Here is a 17,888-nt window from a genome sequence, read left to right as displayed (position 1 = left end):
ACATATGAATTTTGGGGGGACAAGCATTCAGTCTGTGCCTTGTGGTTTCAGCTGGAGTCCAGCCTCAGCTTGATCCCACAGTTGCTCTGGAACATAAATGGCACCACAGAGTTTTTTCCTCTTGGAAGATAGGGGTCTGGGCTTTTGTGTCCCTGTATGCATCAGTCACCGGCTGAGGGTGCCTTGATGGGATTGAAAAGGAGGGACAGGGAATCTTACAGACATCGAGGTGGCTCCCGTCCGTGTGGGATGTAGCTGTGAGCTGGTAGCTATTGACACTGAAGAGCTGGGCTTTGGTGCGTCCCCCAGTAAGAGAGATCTTGGTGTGGAACAAAAGGTTAAAGATCATCTTAGGGGAGAATTTCTCAACCTCAGCAGTTTGAGGGCTGGACATTTTTTGTTGTTGGTGGTGGGGGGAGCCGTCCTGTGCATTGGAGGATATTTAGCAGCATCACTGGTCTCTCCTGCTGGTGCCAGTAGCACCTTACCGCCATCACCACCCCAATCTCTAGACACCACCAAATGTCCCCTGGGGCACAAAATTGCCCTCCCCTCCCAAACCACCATACCATTCTATGATGTCATTGGCCAACCCATGGAGAAAGCTCTCGGCAATTTCACGGCCTGTTCACCAGGGGTGTAGCAGCTTACACACATTGTGAATGAGTGTGTCCACATGTGTGTAGAGAGAAGCCTCCAGCTTCTCTGAATATGACTTGCCAAACCAAGACCGTGTCAAGCCAGAATGAAGAGGAGGATCAGTGAATCTGATGGCTACCTAGCAAATAGCATTAGCAGAATTAAATGACTGAGTGAACATGAGGGTTAAGGGAGAGAGAGACTGTGAGGTTTCTGGCTTTGGCAAATGCCAAGGAGTTCAAGTTTGGAGGGGGAAAGAACAAGTAAGATTCGGATTCATTTAGTTCGAAGTGCTGTTAGCTCCCCTACAGATATGTCTGGAAGACACATGTCTGGGCTAGGCTGGGGTGCTCAATCTGGGAGTCATCACTGTCAAAGTCAATGGCACAATACAATTGTTTAGGGAAGGTACCTGTTGAGAAAGAATAGGGCTGAGAAAAGAGCTGTGGGAAACTTCACATTTAGGGAATAGAAGGAGTATGAGACAGTCCCAAAAGGGACTAACATGGTACATCCAGAGAGGTAGAAGGAGAGCCAGGGGAGAGTGAAGCCATGGATCATGGAAACAGGTAGGAGAAATTTTTGATCTAAAAAAGAAGGTATAGTTTCTTAGCCTGTCACCAGACTTCACTTTCCAAGGATGCTAGGGTTTCACAAATTATCACTAATATTGTTACTTAAATATGTTAATGAAAGTTCAACCCCATCGTATGTGCATCAGAACAGTGATGCAAAGCCCTATGGTGTGTCAGTATCACCCGGGGAGCTTGCTAAAGCACAAGCTCCTGCACTAGAAGAAATTGTTGCTTAAAAGAATCCCATGATTCAACTCATGGAATGGGAGGAAATATTTGCAAGTTATATATCTGATAAGAGCATAATTCCTGGAATATATGAAGAACTCCTACAACTCAACAACAAAAAAACAAACAACCCAATTAAAAATTGGGCAAAAGCCTTGAATAGTCATTTTGCCACAAAAGATATATAAATGGTCAAAAAGCACATGGAAAGATGTTCAACCTGACTAGTCAATGGGGAAATGCAAATCAAAACCACAATGAGGTACCACTTCATACCCATTAGGAGAGCTGTTATCAAAAATATAAGTCAGTAAAAGAAAAAAAATAACAAACATTGACAAGGATGTGCAGAAATTAAAATGCTTGTGCACTGCTGATGGGAATGTTAAATGGTACAGCCACTGTGGAAAACAGTATGAAGATTCCTCAAATAATTAGAAACAGAATTACCATAGGATCCAGCAATTGCACTTCTGGCTATATACCCAAAAGAATAAAAGCAGGATCTTGAAGAGGTATTGGTACACCCATGTTCATAGCAGCATTATTCATACTAGCAAAACGGCTGAAGTGACCCAAGTATTGATAGACAGTTGAATAGATAAAACGTGGCAGAAACACACAATGGGATATTATTCAGCCTTAAAGGTGAAGGAAATTCTGACACATACTACAATATAAATGAACCTCGAGGTTATTATGCTAAGTGAAATAAGTCAGTCACAAAAGAACAAATGCTATATGAGTTCACTCATATGAGGTCCTTAGAGAAGTCAAAAATCATCCACAGAAAGTGGATTGGTACCAACCATGGGCTGGCAGGGAGGGAACAATGGTGAGTTCATGTTTAATGGGCATGGAGTTTCAGTTCCATGAGACAAATGGGTTCTGAAGATTGGTTGTACAACAATGTGAATAAACTGAATAAACAACACTATGGAACTGTACGCTTACAAATGGTTATGATGGCAAAAAAAAAAGAATCCAATGGAAAATTATTTGTAGAGAAAACTCGCTTGACAAAACAAAAGTAAAATAACTGCTCTATGAATATAAATTGGTATGTTTTCATACTTGCCTAAAGCCAGCTACAGTATTCTAGCAATTACTGGCAGTAAATTATTGAAATTTTGGAGGGGGGTGTTTTATGATCTATTTTTTTCTATAATCGACTTAAAAAGACAATTCCTAGATTAGAAAATTAGAAGAAAATATGGATCCTTGGGAATGGCACTTTCATTTTTAGAATCCTCTGCTGCCCCGAGATGAGGGATTTTCCTTCAGGCAGTGTTCCCAGCCAGGCCTTGCCTATGCAGACCCTCCAACAATGTTTGCGTTTTTCAATACTGAGCCGTCTGCAGGGAGTTCCCTGAATGAAGATGCAGTTCCAGGATGAGTAAGACTCATCAGAAATCTGACTTGATATAGTGGCACTGCTTCCCCCAGGCATGGCCACGCCCTCCCACACCACCTCTAAGTCACAAGGGATCACGCACGGAGGGGAGAGTTCCTCACACAGACAGCAGAGCACCTTCGAGAGGAACAGAGGGCATACTCACATCCCATTCATCTCTGTACAATTTGACTTGGCTAAAAAACAAAACTTCCACCCAGATTCATTCAGTATTTATTGGATATCAACTGTATGTGAGTCACCAGATGATAACTATTGAAAATGAGGACAGAACATTTTTCAAGTAGCTTTATTGAGATGTAATTTACATACAGCCAGGCACAGCGGTAGCTGTAATCTCGGCTACTCGGGAGGCTGAGGTGGGAGGATGGCTTCAGCCCAGTTTGAGACCAGCTTGGGCAATACACTGAAATCCCCATCTCTAAAAATGTAAAATAAAATAAAATGCATAGAGTAAAATTTCCCCTCTTAGTGTGCAGTTCGATGAGTCTGACAGATGTATATCATTGTATAACCAGCACCACGGTCAAGACATAAAAGATTTCCATCACCCCAAATCGTTCTCTTGTGCTCCTTTGCAGTCAAGCCCGGCCCACACCACCAGTTCCTGGCAACCACTAATCTGATTTTTGTACCTGTAGTTCTGTCTTTTCCAAATTTCAAATAAACAAAATCATAAAGTATGAAAGGTACATGGATTTTGTGTCTGGCTTCTTCTACTTAGCATCATGCTTGTGAGACTCACTCATATCCTTGCATGTATCACCAATTCACTCCCTCTTCAGTTCTGAGGAGTAGTCCATTGTGTGGATGTGCTACAATTTATTTAGCCATTCACTAGTTGACAAACATTCAAATTCTTTCCGATTTTCAGCATTATAAATAAAGCTGCTAAAAACACTTGCAAATAGGTCTTTGTGTGGACATAAGTTTCCATTTCTTGTTGAAAAATACCTAGGAGTGGGGTAGCTTAGTCATTTGGAAAGCGCATATTTACAAGAAACTGTCAAATTGTTTTCTCAGATGGTTGTGCTCTTTGACATTCCTACCAGCAGTGTCTTAATTATTCAAACCCACAGTATTCATTAACATTATATGATTAGCAATGAGTGGTTAAGTGTTGAAACTGTCCAATCTGTAAACCCAGAATTGTGCCTTTCTCAGTTGTTTCCATGATGCATACTTTTCTTTATAAAACAGTAATATAAAAGTATCTTAATGAGGCCGGGTGGAGTGGCTCATGCTTGTAATCCCAGCACTTTGGGAGGCCGAGGCGTGCAGATCACGAGGTCAGAAGATCGAGACCATCCTGGCCAACATGGTGAAACCCCATCTCTACTAAAAACACAAAAAATTAGCCAGGGGTGGTGGCGGGCGCCTGTAGTCCCAGATACTCAGGAGGCTGAGGCAGGAGAATTGCCTGAACCCGGGAGGCGGAGCTTGCAGTGAGAGGAGATCGCACCACTGCAGTCCAGCCTGGGCGACAGAGCGAGACTCCATCTCAAAAAAAAAAAAAAGTATCTCAATGATCTTATTAGGTTTAAGAAACTACAGCAAGACAGAGTTTTGCTTGTTTGGCCCACAGCAAAACAGAAGTATGAGATAACGGAATAGTAAATGCGTGGTGATAGAAGAGGTCTTAAACACTGTCCCCCAAGGGATGCTTGCCTCCTATCTTACTGTGTAAAGAGTCATCCAGGTTCCACTGTAATCTGACTTCTTTTGGGGGATCTTACTTCCTCCTGAGGCAGCTGTATCGATCAGAAGTCTGTTACCAAAAGATACAGTCACCAGGAACGGTGTAAACTGTAGATAATCACTCTCATTTCATGCTTCTCTGGCAGGCCCTGTCATCTTGGGACCACTTTGACTATGTGATAGGTTTATTATTGTTGGTGGGACACGGGTGTGTGTTTGAGTCCAGTCGGTTTCTCTGAAGTTCTTGCCCATGGGTCTTTGCTTGGGACAGGGGAGCCTACTTCATTTCAATTCTTATTTTATCTGACATCTTTTCATACATTTCAAACATGAAAGCAGCTCTCATGTTTCCTAAGGTATCTCTTCTTTTCCAGACTAAACATCACTTATGTCTTTTTTTTAAATAGGTTTTAAAAATAACCCTTTTTTTAAAAAAAAAGTTAATATGTGCATTATAGAAAACTGAAAAACACAAGAAGCAAAGAACAAAGTCATCCACAATCACAAGCAGTTTACAGTTTGACGAGTCTTTCCAGGTCTTGTGTGTGTGTAGATACAACATCCAATTTTATGGGACTGAGATTGTACAGTATATATCCTGCTTTTTCACACATCATGAATATTTATCAACTCAAAATCCCACAGCTATAGGAGAATTTTGATAACGAAGAATAGACTACACCAACTCACTCTGTTAGAAAAAAACGTAATCCTGCCTTTCTTGAGACAAAAATTCAAAAACTTCAAAAACTTCACAGAAGACCAAAATGGCAACACACCTCTGTCACTGGCAGAGTTCCGATTAAAATACCGCAATGCTCGATTTAAAATGAAACACATGGCCAGACGCAGTGGCTCACACCTGTAATCCCAGCACTTTGGGAGGCCGAGGCGGGTGGATCACGAGTAAGGAGATCAAGACCATCCTGGCTAACACGGTGAAACCCCGTCTCTACTGAAAAATACAAAAAACTAGCAGGGCAAGGTGGTGGGTGCCTGTAGTCCCAGCTACTCGGGAGGCTGAGGCTGGAGAATGGCGTGAACCCAGGAGGTGGGGCTTGCAGTGAACCGAGATCGAGCCACTGCACTCCAGCCTGGGGGACAGGGCAAGACTCTGTCTCAAAAAAAAAAAAGAAAGAAACACACAGCAACAGAATACACTAAATATAATGTTTCTGAGAGAAATCTTTAGCAGATCCATACCATTAAAATATTAGCAGGAAGGTATGTGTCCACTGAATTACTTAATGTATTCCCATAGTACAGCCAAAAGAGACGCACACACATCAATGGCTATCGTCAAAATGTAAATATGTACACATCTGCATACATCTCTCTTTATATACTTCTTTCTGTCCCTCTGCTGCCAACCCAATGAACAAGTCCTGACATACACTGCTCAGAGGTGATTTAATAATTCCATATCCAAGATGCATCTTTTCTATAAGCTATAACAAAAAGATATTTACAAATTGATTAATTCACTAGCTCTACTTTTAATCATACATTATCTCTCCAGGACATTCATAAAGCTTAGATGTTGCAAAATAATGAATTTTGTCCACAATATACACAGACACTTTACCAAAAATGCTCATATAGACCTATGGTTATCATCTAAAACCATCTTCTAGATATGCAGATACTAGCGAAAAGCCCTTCCGTTCACCCTTCCTCTTTCTCTCTTCCACCATCCCAGTGACTAAGTATAGGATGTCTAGCTCCAAAAGGTGGATTGACAGAGTTCACTCCCAGACAGGCCTTCCTAAAAGCTAACAAAAAAGCATTTATAAAGGGATGGCTTTGCTACCTCTGCTTTTCACATTCTTTGAGCATTAGGACTTGTTTATCCTTTAACACATAACAGTGTTAACTAAAATGCACACGTGGAACAACGGTGAGACCACCTGAACTAATCCAATTCAAGGACACAGAACCCTTCTCCCTATATACCTCCTCCTCCCCGACCCGCAGCCACCCAGTGAATAGTCAGCATACTCTCCAAAACATCAAGTTTAACAATTCCATTCCCAAATGCAACCACTCCTAGAAAAGAATGAAAAAAATGTTTAAAGAGTGTTATTTTAGCCCTCTTCTTTTAACCTATGATGTGCACTTTTAAACATCTAGAAACACTACATGTTTCAAATGGGACTTCAGTTTTCCACTATCTTATCTACACAGTAGCACTGAATAAATAAATGGTGCATACACACAACATAGGCTATAATTTGAAAGTGTCTTTTAAATAGGAATATTCTGACCTAGCACACTTTCCCTTCTGACCTCTGTCAACCCAGTGGACAGGTATAATCATCTGTAATGCTTAGAAGGGATTTTTAACAACTTCACTTCTGTGTTTTTAAAAACAGTCTTCCCTATGAATCTTAACACAAAGTCACTCCATGTTTTAATTTACTAAATCTACTTTTGTCATACACTAGCAACCTCTTTAACATCAAGAGATACTAGACATTGTAAATTAGGACTTCTTTGTCCACTTATATACACTATATACACAGCACAATAAGAGAAAATGCAGACATAGGGACAATGGTCAGTGTGCCTCACCATAAACACACTGGTAGAAAGCCCTTTGCACTTTCTGCTCCTCCTTCCTTTCTGAACCAGCACAAATATAATAATGTGTACTGCTCGAGAAAGTGGTTAGATCCATTTCCAAAAGACAATATTTCATATGAATCAAAAAGATATCTACAAAATGTGTTATTTACTACCTCGACTTTTAACATACTTTGTGCCCTTCTAAACATCTAGAGAGACCAGATGTTTCAAATACAGACTGTATACTGTGTATATACTGTGTATATAGATACACAGTAGTGTTGAACAAACTACACACAGGTAACAATGGTTGTATCTTAAAGTGTCTTCTAAATAGGAACATTCTGGTTTAGAATCCTTCATTCCTTCCAACTCCTCTCCACCACCAACCTGGTAGATACAGGCACATGTGTCATTAGAGCTGATGTTACCACTTCAGTTCCAAACCTCCTTTTCAGAAGACAGCCTTTTTATGAATTTTAACAAAGTGTACAAAATGTGTTAGTTTACTAACTCTACTTTTGTCATAAAAGGCAACCTCTTTAACATCTAGAGACTAGATATTATAAAATTAGGACTCATTTGTCCAGTAACAGCTCAGAGGAGACCCACAGTGGGTAGCTCCTCTCTGTAGGCAAGTCAGTCCAGTCCAGTGTTCAGCTCTTAGCAGAGAGGAGGCCCTGGAAAGGGTAGCTCCTCTCTGCTGCTGGTCCTCCAGACACCTGCTGCTCTAAGCAGAGAGGAGGCCCTGGAAAGGGTAGCTCCTCTCTGCTGCTGGTCCTCCAGACACCTGCTGCTCTAAGCAGAGAGGAGGCCCTGGAAAGGGTAGCTCCTCTCTGCTGCTGGTCCTCCAGACACCTGCTGCTCTAAGCAGAGAGGAGGCCCTGGAGAAGGGCTGCTCCTCACATCTGCTGCTCTCAGCAGAAAGGAGGCCCCGGAGAGGGATTGCTTCTTTCTGCAGCTGGTTGTCCTTCATCTCCAGCTATCAGCAGAGACATAGCTCCTCTCTGTAGCTGGTCATCCCAGCCATGTCTCTCCATCCTCTCTGTCCTCTGCCCTGCTCTGGCTGACTCTGGGGCTTTTATGGGCCTCAGAGGGGGGAAGTGCTTGCTGATTGGTCCATGGACAGCCATGGACAGGCCCAGGAAGAAATATCACCAGTTTTCCCTCCAGTCCACAGGACTGGCAACCCTGACCCCAGGCTTCAGGCCTGCCGTGGCCTGAAGCTGGGGCTTCGCTGGGGAGTTGCCCCCTTCTGCCCAGGAGCCTGTCTGCCTCCCACGGCCATCCATGGTACCCAGGCTGCTGGTACTAAAGGGCACCTGCAGTCCGGCACCCAGCTGCCCTCACTCCCTCTCAGCTTCTCCTCCTGAGCTCCTCCATTCCCAAAATCCAGAGGGGGCCAAAGAAGCAGGGGGCTGGCACATCAGCATTGCCCCCAGTGTCCGCATACCCTGTCGGGCTGTGACAGTGTCAGGGCTTGGCCCCAACTCTGAGATCAGAGTGGGGAGAGACCTGGCAATGGGAGTGGGCTCCTCTGAGCCTGCAAGGGCAACAGGGCAGGGCTTCCCAGGGCCCCCAAGAGTGCAGGAATGCCTGGGTCTGTAGCCCTGGTTTAGGAAGCTGCAGCTATTGGGGGTGGCTAGTGGGATGGGGGGGGTTTAGGTGGGGTGGGGGATGTGGCAGAGGCTCCTACCTGCTCTGTGGAGCCGGAGGCCCAGATCCAAAGCCACAGCTTGGGCGGCTGCAGCCCAACACAGGAGAGCGGGGCTCCTGCCTACTCCAGGTTCCGAGAGCACAGGTGTGCCTGGGTTGCAGCAGCAGCTTGGGAAACCACAGTTGCACCTGCAGAGCTCCTGCCCTGCCAACTTGAAAGGAGCAAGGCTACCGCTTGTCCCTGGCTTCGGCCGGCTCTGTGGAGCACAGCACCCAACTGCACCCCTCGCAGCCTGTGGCAGGGGCTCCAGGTCCTTGCTGGGTATTACCTGGCATCTGGGGCAAGGTCAATGTATCCGTTGCTACAAGCTCCCCCTGTGGCCCCAGCACTCAGAGGCAACTGGAGCTTCCCTTTGCCTGGCATACAACCTGGCCGAGCACCATCGTGCAGACCCAGGGCAGCGGGCTGTGGGGGAAGCGTTGGGGGGGCTGCTTGGCTCCTCCCTGTGCCCACCCTGCAGTGGCCTGTGTGATGGCAGTGGCCACACCAGACAGCCACCTACTGCCATCACAACCAGCCACCAGCTTGTTCCAGCATCCAAGCCAGTTGTCTCATGCCACGTGGCTGGCATGAGAAAGCTTGAGGAACATCTAGAAATCTAGACACTCCATAAATCACTACTGAGGTAGGTGTCAGAGCATCCAAGAGAAAGGAGAATATTAGTAAGAAGTTCCCCCACACTCTCACCACATCCCCCCATTCTGAACCCCTGCTTTCACTAATCAAAGAACATTACATAAACTCATTCACATAGAGCTAAAGATGATTGAAAAGACAGACTAGTATGAGCTCCTGGAGTGGCCCAGCTCACATGAACAGATTAATAATGCACGTAAGTAAAGCGTATACCCTATGCAGGGGAAATTGATGTGGGGGGGCGCCTAAGCCTTAATGTAAGTAATAAATCTCATGTAGTGCAGTTTGGGCAGTGCTCAAGAGACCATGAGAAAGACAGGTGTGAAGCTGAACTTCTTAAGTGATCCTGTTTGGGCAATGGAGACCAGCAGCCTGAAAACTAGCTGAGTCTACAAAGTAAGAGAGGGGTGAATCACAAAGGCCAGTCCTGCTGGGCCCAACCAGTTCACAGAAGGCAAAGGACTGCTTTGGGCACTCCAAATCCAGGTGGGAGAAATCAAGGACTACCAGGTAAAAACCCTGTAGGTTTTTGGTTCTTTTCTAAGAGACAGGATCTCACTCTGTTGCCCAGGCTGGAGTGCAGAGGCATGACCATAGCTCACTGCAGCCTCGAATTCCTGGGCTCCAGCAATCCTCCCACCTCAGCCTCCAGACTAGCTGGAACTGCAGGCACGTGCCACCATGCCCCGCTAATTTTTAATTTTTATTTGTGGAGATGGGGTCTTGCTATGTTGCCCAGGCTGGTCTCAAACTCCTGGCCTGAAGCGATCCTGTTTCCTCTACCTTCTAAAGCCTGGGATTACAGGCGTGAACCACCACAGCCCGTGTGTGTTGTTAACAGACATTTTATTGTGCCCATGGAGTATCTGCAGTTCTCTGGTTTGGATTTTGGTGCTCCTCCACTTCTGTTTAAACAGGGGATAGAGATTTCCTTTATATTAGACATGGACCTGAAACCACGGGTGTAAGGGAGGTTGAGGTCGCCGCCTGCTCTAATCCCAAGGAGCAAACCTTTGGGAAAAAGTAGTATCCAGGGAAAATTCTGCAGCCTCCTCGTCCAGAAAAGCCACTTGGTCTCCAAAAGGTTTCCTGCAGTGCTGGGGAAACGCGCCTCCTACCCAGAGAGGCAGCTGACTATCGCTTTCAAGGACAAAGTTTGAACCGAGTGTGTAGTGTGGTGTGTGTGTCGCTCATTTCCACCGGGAGAAACCCCCACGGATGGCACCGAAGGGAAGGAGACTGCATCTGATTTTCTCCGCCCGCCCAGGCTCCGTGCGGCAACTCTTCGGTTCTGTTGTTTACTTCACCCCACCGCCCCCCACCTCCTAGTTTTTGTTCAGCCGGGGGAAGCCGCGCCGCGGCTCCTCAGATGTTATTTATCTTTTCCTGCGAGGGGCTTGTGACAGTCCAGGGTGTTGTGTATCCTGTGCGATTGTTTATCGCCCGGTCCATGCGGTGGCCTGAGCAGCCTCGCGCCGGCACTTCACGTACCGAACCCCGGGACTACGTGAGCCGGCGGAGGGCGGGGAGGTGGCGCTCGGGCGCCGGCGTGAACCCGCGTCCCCCGGAGCCCAGCGGCGTGTCCTCAGGCCCCGGCCCTGACCTCAGGGCGCTCAGGTGGAATGACCCCGCAGCTGCGCGCTGCTCCCGCGCCCCCGCCTTGCCTCGCGGAAGTCGCCCCCGACCGTCACCCCGACCCAGCGCAGCGCCCCCGGCCCGTCCCCGCCTGAGTCCCCGCCAGGCACAGATCGGGGCGCGCGCGTTACTCGTATCCGGTCACCGCGGGTCAGGCCGGCCGAGCGGCTGGGCTCGGGGGCCACTCCTACGTGCGCAGCCGCCACCCGGCCTGGCCGCCCAGACGCCCCTAGGGCTCGCGCCGGCCAGCCCAGCCCGAGTCTGGCGCCGCGCTGCGGCCGCTGCTCTCCACTCGGATTCGCGGGCGCTCGGGGCTGGGCGGGTGCACAGGGGGCGCGGGGTGGACTGCGGGCTGGTGGACATGCGGCGCGGGGTGACCAGTGAGCGGGTGGACGGGGGCGCACGGACATGGGGCGCAGGGTGGACAGCGGGCGGGTAGACATGGGGCGCGGGATGAAGGGGGTGGACTGGACGGGGCGAAGGGTGGACGAGAGGCGTGGCCCTTTCGAGTATGCATTTGCCCTTGGCTAGCTGCGGGTTCGAAAGGAGACTCTGGGGAGACTTTGGGGAGATTTTATTTTCTTTTCCCTTTCCCTTCTCCTTTCTTTTTAAAAATTTCTTTTTCTGTTCTATCCTTTTCTCCCGTTTCCCCCTTTTTCTTTCTCTTTTTTCTTTTGAACGTTTTAGACGGCTAGGTCTCTTTTGCCACTTTGGAAGCCTGCCAGGGGAGCAGAGGCAGGGCAGGAAGGGACAGTGCCCGGCCTTTACCAGCCTATTCAGCCTCACACACACACATTCACACTCACGCACTCACACGCGCACTCACACACACCACACACACATCACGCATGCACAAACACACCTACTCAGACACACAAACACACTGCAGAGACACACACGCAGACACAGACACACACCACAGAGATACACAAACACACACTCTCCACACAGACACACACCACACATGCACAAACATACCTACCCACACAGATACACATACTACGGAGACACAGACACACACACACACCACACATAGACACACCCCCCTACACACACAGTCTCACACACAGACATACGCCACACATGCACAAATACACCTACCCACACAGACACACACTTCACACAACCCTATGGGGAGGGATCAAACAAACGCGCTCACGGGGCCGGGGTCTGTTTTCTCAGGCGTCCTTCCCCATCGCCACATTGTTCGCGGGACAATGGGCTCCTGTGTCAGTCTTGTTGGCACCAGCGTTGTACGATGCAGGAAACAGCATTTCCTGTCGGCGCTGGAAAATTAACTTGGATCGTGCTTTTCCCTTTTTATTGAGAATCCGCACACACCCCGGGAAACCCAAGCTCCCGGCGAGGGGAGGGAGCGGCAGCAATAGACATCCCGAAGGCTCCCGCGGCGTCCGTCCCCTTCCCGCTCAGCTCTCGCTCCCGCTCCGCCAAAAGAGGAAGCCCCGGCCTTAAACAATGAGATGGGGCTGCTGTCTCAACCATGACCCTCCCGCTGGGGCCATCGGGACCGACCGTGCCAAGCCTCCAGGCTCTCGATCTATTGGGAAGGAGAACTTGGCAGAAGGGGCTCCCGACGGCCCAGAAACCCCTACCTCTGCAGCTACTAGCCATCTGCTCAGAGCAGGCCAAGCTTGGGCAATGGGCTGACTTGTCTAGGTGTTCCTCACATTTACAAGTCTGAACAACATTTGGCCCCACAAAACTGCTAGTTAATATTCTCCTATTCCACTGAGTACTTCTGTTTTGGTATTGGTATCATTCTGGCCTGAGTTGCTGCATGCAGTGTCCCGGGTGCTCTAGTGGAAGAGCGCTAGATTGCAAACTCAGAGACAGACAGGGAAAGGTCTATTTTGTTTCTGCATTTTCTGGGCTTAGAGGCCTGAGCATTTCACATAGTAGGTGCTGTATCGCTATAAATGTATATGAAGTATGTAGACAGTCTTGCCTCTCCTGGAAACCCCTACCACCATGTCTTGTTTCCATTTGCACACTGGGAACACTATCATCTGGCGAGCATACACACAAAATTTGCATGTACATATAACATGTACACTATTTTGTGTGTACCACATGTGTGTACACACAGACATGCTACACACGTACAACAATATGAATTTAGTAACTGCAATACCACCACCGTTCCATGCTCCCCACCCCACCCTCGATGAGAAAGAAAATGGAAACTATGTGTGAAATCTGTCATAGATACGCTCTCCTTCTTGTTAATCTCTTTTTGCCACAAACTCTTCAAACATGTCGTGTGATTTCAATTTTGGAAGATGTTACTTCCCATCGCATTTTAAACCTTCAAAGTTCAGAGTTTATCATCATGACTACCAAAGGAGAGAAGGCTGAAGAAGTGCTTTGAGGACTTTCTAAGCTGTATATTGGTAGGGCATAGCCAGTATTGGAATTAGTGATCAATTCTTAGCAGTGGCCTCTGACCCTTCAGTTTTAAATCTTTGCTTTTTACCTGACCACCCTCAGCTATCCTTCGCATCTTCCCCATCTGCAGGACTTAATGGTCTGTATAACAATATTTCAATATTTAAATCCCCTAGGGACGCACACTAAAAGGAACCCTCTGGGACTCTCTATAATGTGAAAATCATCCTCTAATTGCTTTGTTCCCAGTTGCTTAGTCCTCTATCCTTTGCCCAACAGAGCTGAGTCAAGCCAGTGGTAAAAAGCCAAGGCCACTTAGTGCTTCTTGAATGGATGAATGAATGATTAAATGATCATATTCTATTTTTTTGTTTACTTGTAATTCATGTTTTTATTTATTTATTTATTTATTTATTTATTTATTTATTTTTTGAGACGGAGTTTAACTCTTGCTGCCCAGGCTGGAGTGCAATGGCACTATCTCTGCTCATCACAACCTCCGCCTCCCGGGTTCAAGCGACTATCCTGCCTCAGTCTCCCCAGTAGCTGGGATTACAGACATGCACCACCACACCCAGCTAATTTTGTATTTTTAGTAGAGACGGGGTTTCTTCATGTTGGTCAGGCTGGTCTCGAACTCCCGACCTCAGGTGATCCACCCGCCTCAGCCTCCCAAAGTGCTGGGATTACAGGCGTGAGTCACTGCACCCAGCGTGACTTTATTTATAAGCTTAGGGGGAAAAATTATAGCTCCTGGTCTGTAGAAATAGATGTGGGTAAAACGAGGTGGAACAATCCCTAAGTAGTATAAATTGGGCATATCCTAATTGTTTAATACATATTTTTAATAATGAAAAAGGTGGTTCACTCCTATGCTTAGCCAAGATGAAGTGAGAGTTAGGGCAGCAGAGTGTGTAAGACCCTGTGATATTGTGGGTTCACCTTCTTGGGAGAGTTCTCTCTGCTTTTGCAAAATGCTTGCTGCCCCTGAGAGCTGTGTTGCTTTGGCTTTTACATATAATGTGCTACTTTGATTGGAACCTATTGTAGTTGTTATCTTTTTATATATGTGTCCCAACTAGATTGTGAGCCCCTTAAAGGATCACCTTATATCTGCAAACCTTGCACTGTTTTCTGTCCCTAGAAATAGACCACTAAATGTCTGAGGGTGACCATGGGACTAGCCTGGTCACTCATGTGAAGTGAAATCAGAGGTCAAAAGTCATCATGGAGCAAATTAAATGATGTCTAATGCCCTCCAGTGGCAGTTTTCCAATGGCATTCCATGGATGTGTTTCCAGGGATCAGTGGAGGAGAGTCTTCTACTACAGCAATTTTAGATTTGAGGTCCAGCTGCTCTGGACATTTTTGCAAACATCTGCCTCTGAAGAATGACAGCAATGGGCAAAGGCAGGTTGCAATCCCAAACCAATGAATAGTGGAGGAAGATATTCAGGAGCGAACTTCCCCTATCATCAACCCTTATTTTTTTTCTGAACATGCTTTGCATTCTATGAATGAGAAAGAAAAGAAAACTTTTCAGAGAAGAAATGCTCAGAGCTGGAGGGGGGTGGGGAAAAGGGACGTTTTGAATCTTTTGTTCTCTTCAACAGAAATAGCTGTCTGTCCCCAGCAGCTCCAGATGCCTGTCTCCATCTGTCCACACACCCTATTGGCATTTCCACTTCACTTTATTGCTGCCAGCAGAGAGGCAGGTTAGTCCCACAGTCTTCTCACAAAAAGATTGGCAGAATTTAACCTTAACAAGGCAGAGGCTTATTGAGTTGTGTTTCTTTGATAACCTTCAGCTAGGAGGTCTCCAAAGCTCCTCAGCATCTAGCACCTGAAGAATGGTTTCAGCTTGCCTTCACCTTGCCGTCTGGTGGGCTATTCATGCTGGCTTACCTTGTGTAGGTTACTATGGACCTTTTATTTTCTCCACGCATTGCTGAAACTATCAGGAAAGCTGTTCCTTGTCAATAGAGGTCTATATGAAATAAATCAGTTCAAGGACTTAACGACAAACCATCCCTTGCTACTTGAGGTATCCTCCTCACTCCATATTTCCCTGCTCTATTCCTAGACCTCAGATCTGGTCCTGGTTTCCTGCCCAGTGATCTTCTCCTTCTAGGGCTGTTGCCAGGTCCCTTTTTCTAGATCTTTCGTCCTGAGGCTGGGGCCTGGTTGCTAGCCCCACAGCTGCCTCCTGCCTACTATTACACTTTTCCTATGAAATATGCCCACCCAGATTTCTTAGCATGCTGTTCTGCCCACATTGTCGGACATCCTTTTATTCATCTTAGACTCCTTTTCCCATTGCTGATTAATTTCCTGGACTTGAAAAGATTATGATCAACTGTGGACGCCCCTCTGACATGAGCATCATCGGCAGGGGCTCCTCTCCTGGCCTCTGTTCCGCTCCTTTGCTGGGGCCTTCCTCTTTTTCACTCGCTGCCACTTCTGCAACGGTCTGACCCCTTCCCTGCTGGGACCCAGTGGCAAGCTCAAAAATCTCTCTGAACAAAGATAGGTCTACATTTTTAAAAAATCAATAGAGAGGCATAGTTACGGCACCTTAAAAAAAAAGAAACATATGAATCCTAACGAATTATCCTTACGGAGATGTCTTCATTTCATAAAAACCCTTTCTAAATTTACCTTTATGTTTTTGTCTACAAAATTAGAAGAATGTAAAAGAATTTTTAGTTCCTGAGACCAACGTAGGCTTCAGATTCTCCATAAGAGCTCTGAGGAGTCTTTGATGCCAAGTGGAGACCAAAATAACCAGGTAAACGAGGTGGCAGAGGAAGTGGAGCTGGCTGGAATTTAGAGCTCATGGGATCTAAGAAACATGGGAATCCTAGGTTTGAAATACCTAGGGATGTTTGCAATGGCCTTGCAGATTTGTTTGCGATCACCTTGTAGGTTTGGGTCTGCAAGGCTAGATTCCAGTCGGTTTGTTTCCTCCTGGAATCCTGCTCACGGTTGAAGCAAGCTGCCACATTGGAAGCAGGTGAGCAGTAGCACCTTAGATTTTTCAATGCCTAGATTTTCCCATAAGTAAAACTCACTGAGTCCAAGAGTATAGCATGGCTTTAATAAATTACACTTACAAAAGATGAAGTTCTTCTCTTTTATTTATTTATTTATTTATTTATTTATTTATTTATTTATTTTTGAGGCGGGTCTGACTCTCGTTCTCTTGTTTCCCAGGCTGGAGTGCAGTGTTGCGATCTGGGCTCACTGCAGCCTCAACTTCCCGAGCTCAAGAGGTCGGCCCACTTCAGCTTCCTGAGTAGCTGTGACTACAGGCACGTGCCACCCCTCCCGGCTAATTTTTTGTATTTTTAGTAGAGATGGGGTTTCGCCAGGCTGGTCTCGAACTCCTAGGTTCAAGAGCTCCACCCACCTCCACCTCCCAAAGTGTGGCATAAGCCACCACGCTGGGCCAATGATGTTCTTAATATAGAAACTCAATAAGGTAAACAACATTCTTTAAAAATCTTAAACATGAATTTTTTTTTTTTTTTTTTTTTTTTTTTTTTAGGCAAGATCTCGCTCTGGAATGCAGTGCGTGATCTTGGCTCACTGCAACCTCTGCCTCCCGGGTTCAAGTGATCCTCCCACCACAGCCTGTTGAATAGCTGAGATTATAGGCACATGCCACTACACCCAACTAATTTTTGTATTTTTAGTAGACGTGGGGTTTCACCATGTTGGCTAGGCTGGTCTTGAACTGCTGACCTCAAGTGATCTCCCTGCCTTGGCCTCGAGAAGTTCTGGGATTATAGATGTGAGCCACTGTGCCCAGCCAATGAAGTTCCTAATATAGAAACTCAATGTAGTAAACATTTTTTAAAATCTTCAACATGAATTTTAAAAATTTTTATTATTTTATTTTATTTTATTTTATTTTTTTAGCCAAGGTGTCACTCTGTTGCCCAGGCTGGAATGCAGTGGCGTCATCTTGGCTTACTGCAGTCTCTGCCTCCTGGGTTCAAGTGATCCTCCCATCACAGCCTCTTGAATAACTGGGATTACAGGCACACGCCACCACACCTGGCTAATTTTTGTATTTTCTATTGTGTGTGTGTGTGTGTGTGTGTGTGTGTATATATATATATATATATATATTTTTTTTTTTTTTTTTTTGAGATGGGAGTCTCACTCTGTCACCCAGGCTGGAGCACACTGACGCGATCTTGGCTCACTGCAACCTCCGCCTCCCAAGTTCAAGTGATTCTCCTGCCTCAGCAACCCAAGTAGCTGGGATTACAGGCGCCTGCTACCGCACCTGGCTAATTTTTGTATCTTTAATAGACATGGGGTTTTACCATGTCAGCTAGGCTGGTCTCAAACTCCTGACCTCAAGTGA

This window comes from Macaca mulatta, chromosome 17 (assembly GCF_049350105.2).
Source record: "Macaca mulatta isolate MMU2019108-1 chromosome 17, T2T-MMU8v2.0, whole genome shotgun sequence".
In the NCBI taxonomy this organism is placed as follows: domain Eukaryota; kingdom Metazoa; phylum Chordata; class Mammalia; order Primates; family Cercopithecidae; genus Macaca; species Macaca mulatta.
The sequence above is the reverse complement of the archived record's forward strand: the minus strand, read 5'-3'. Positions refer to the sequence as shown.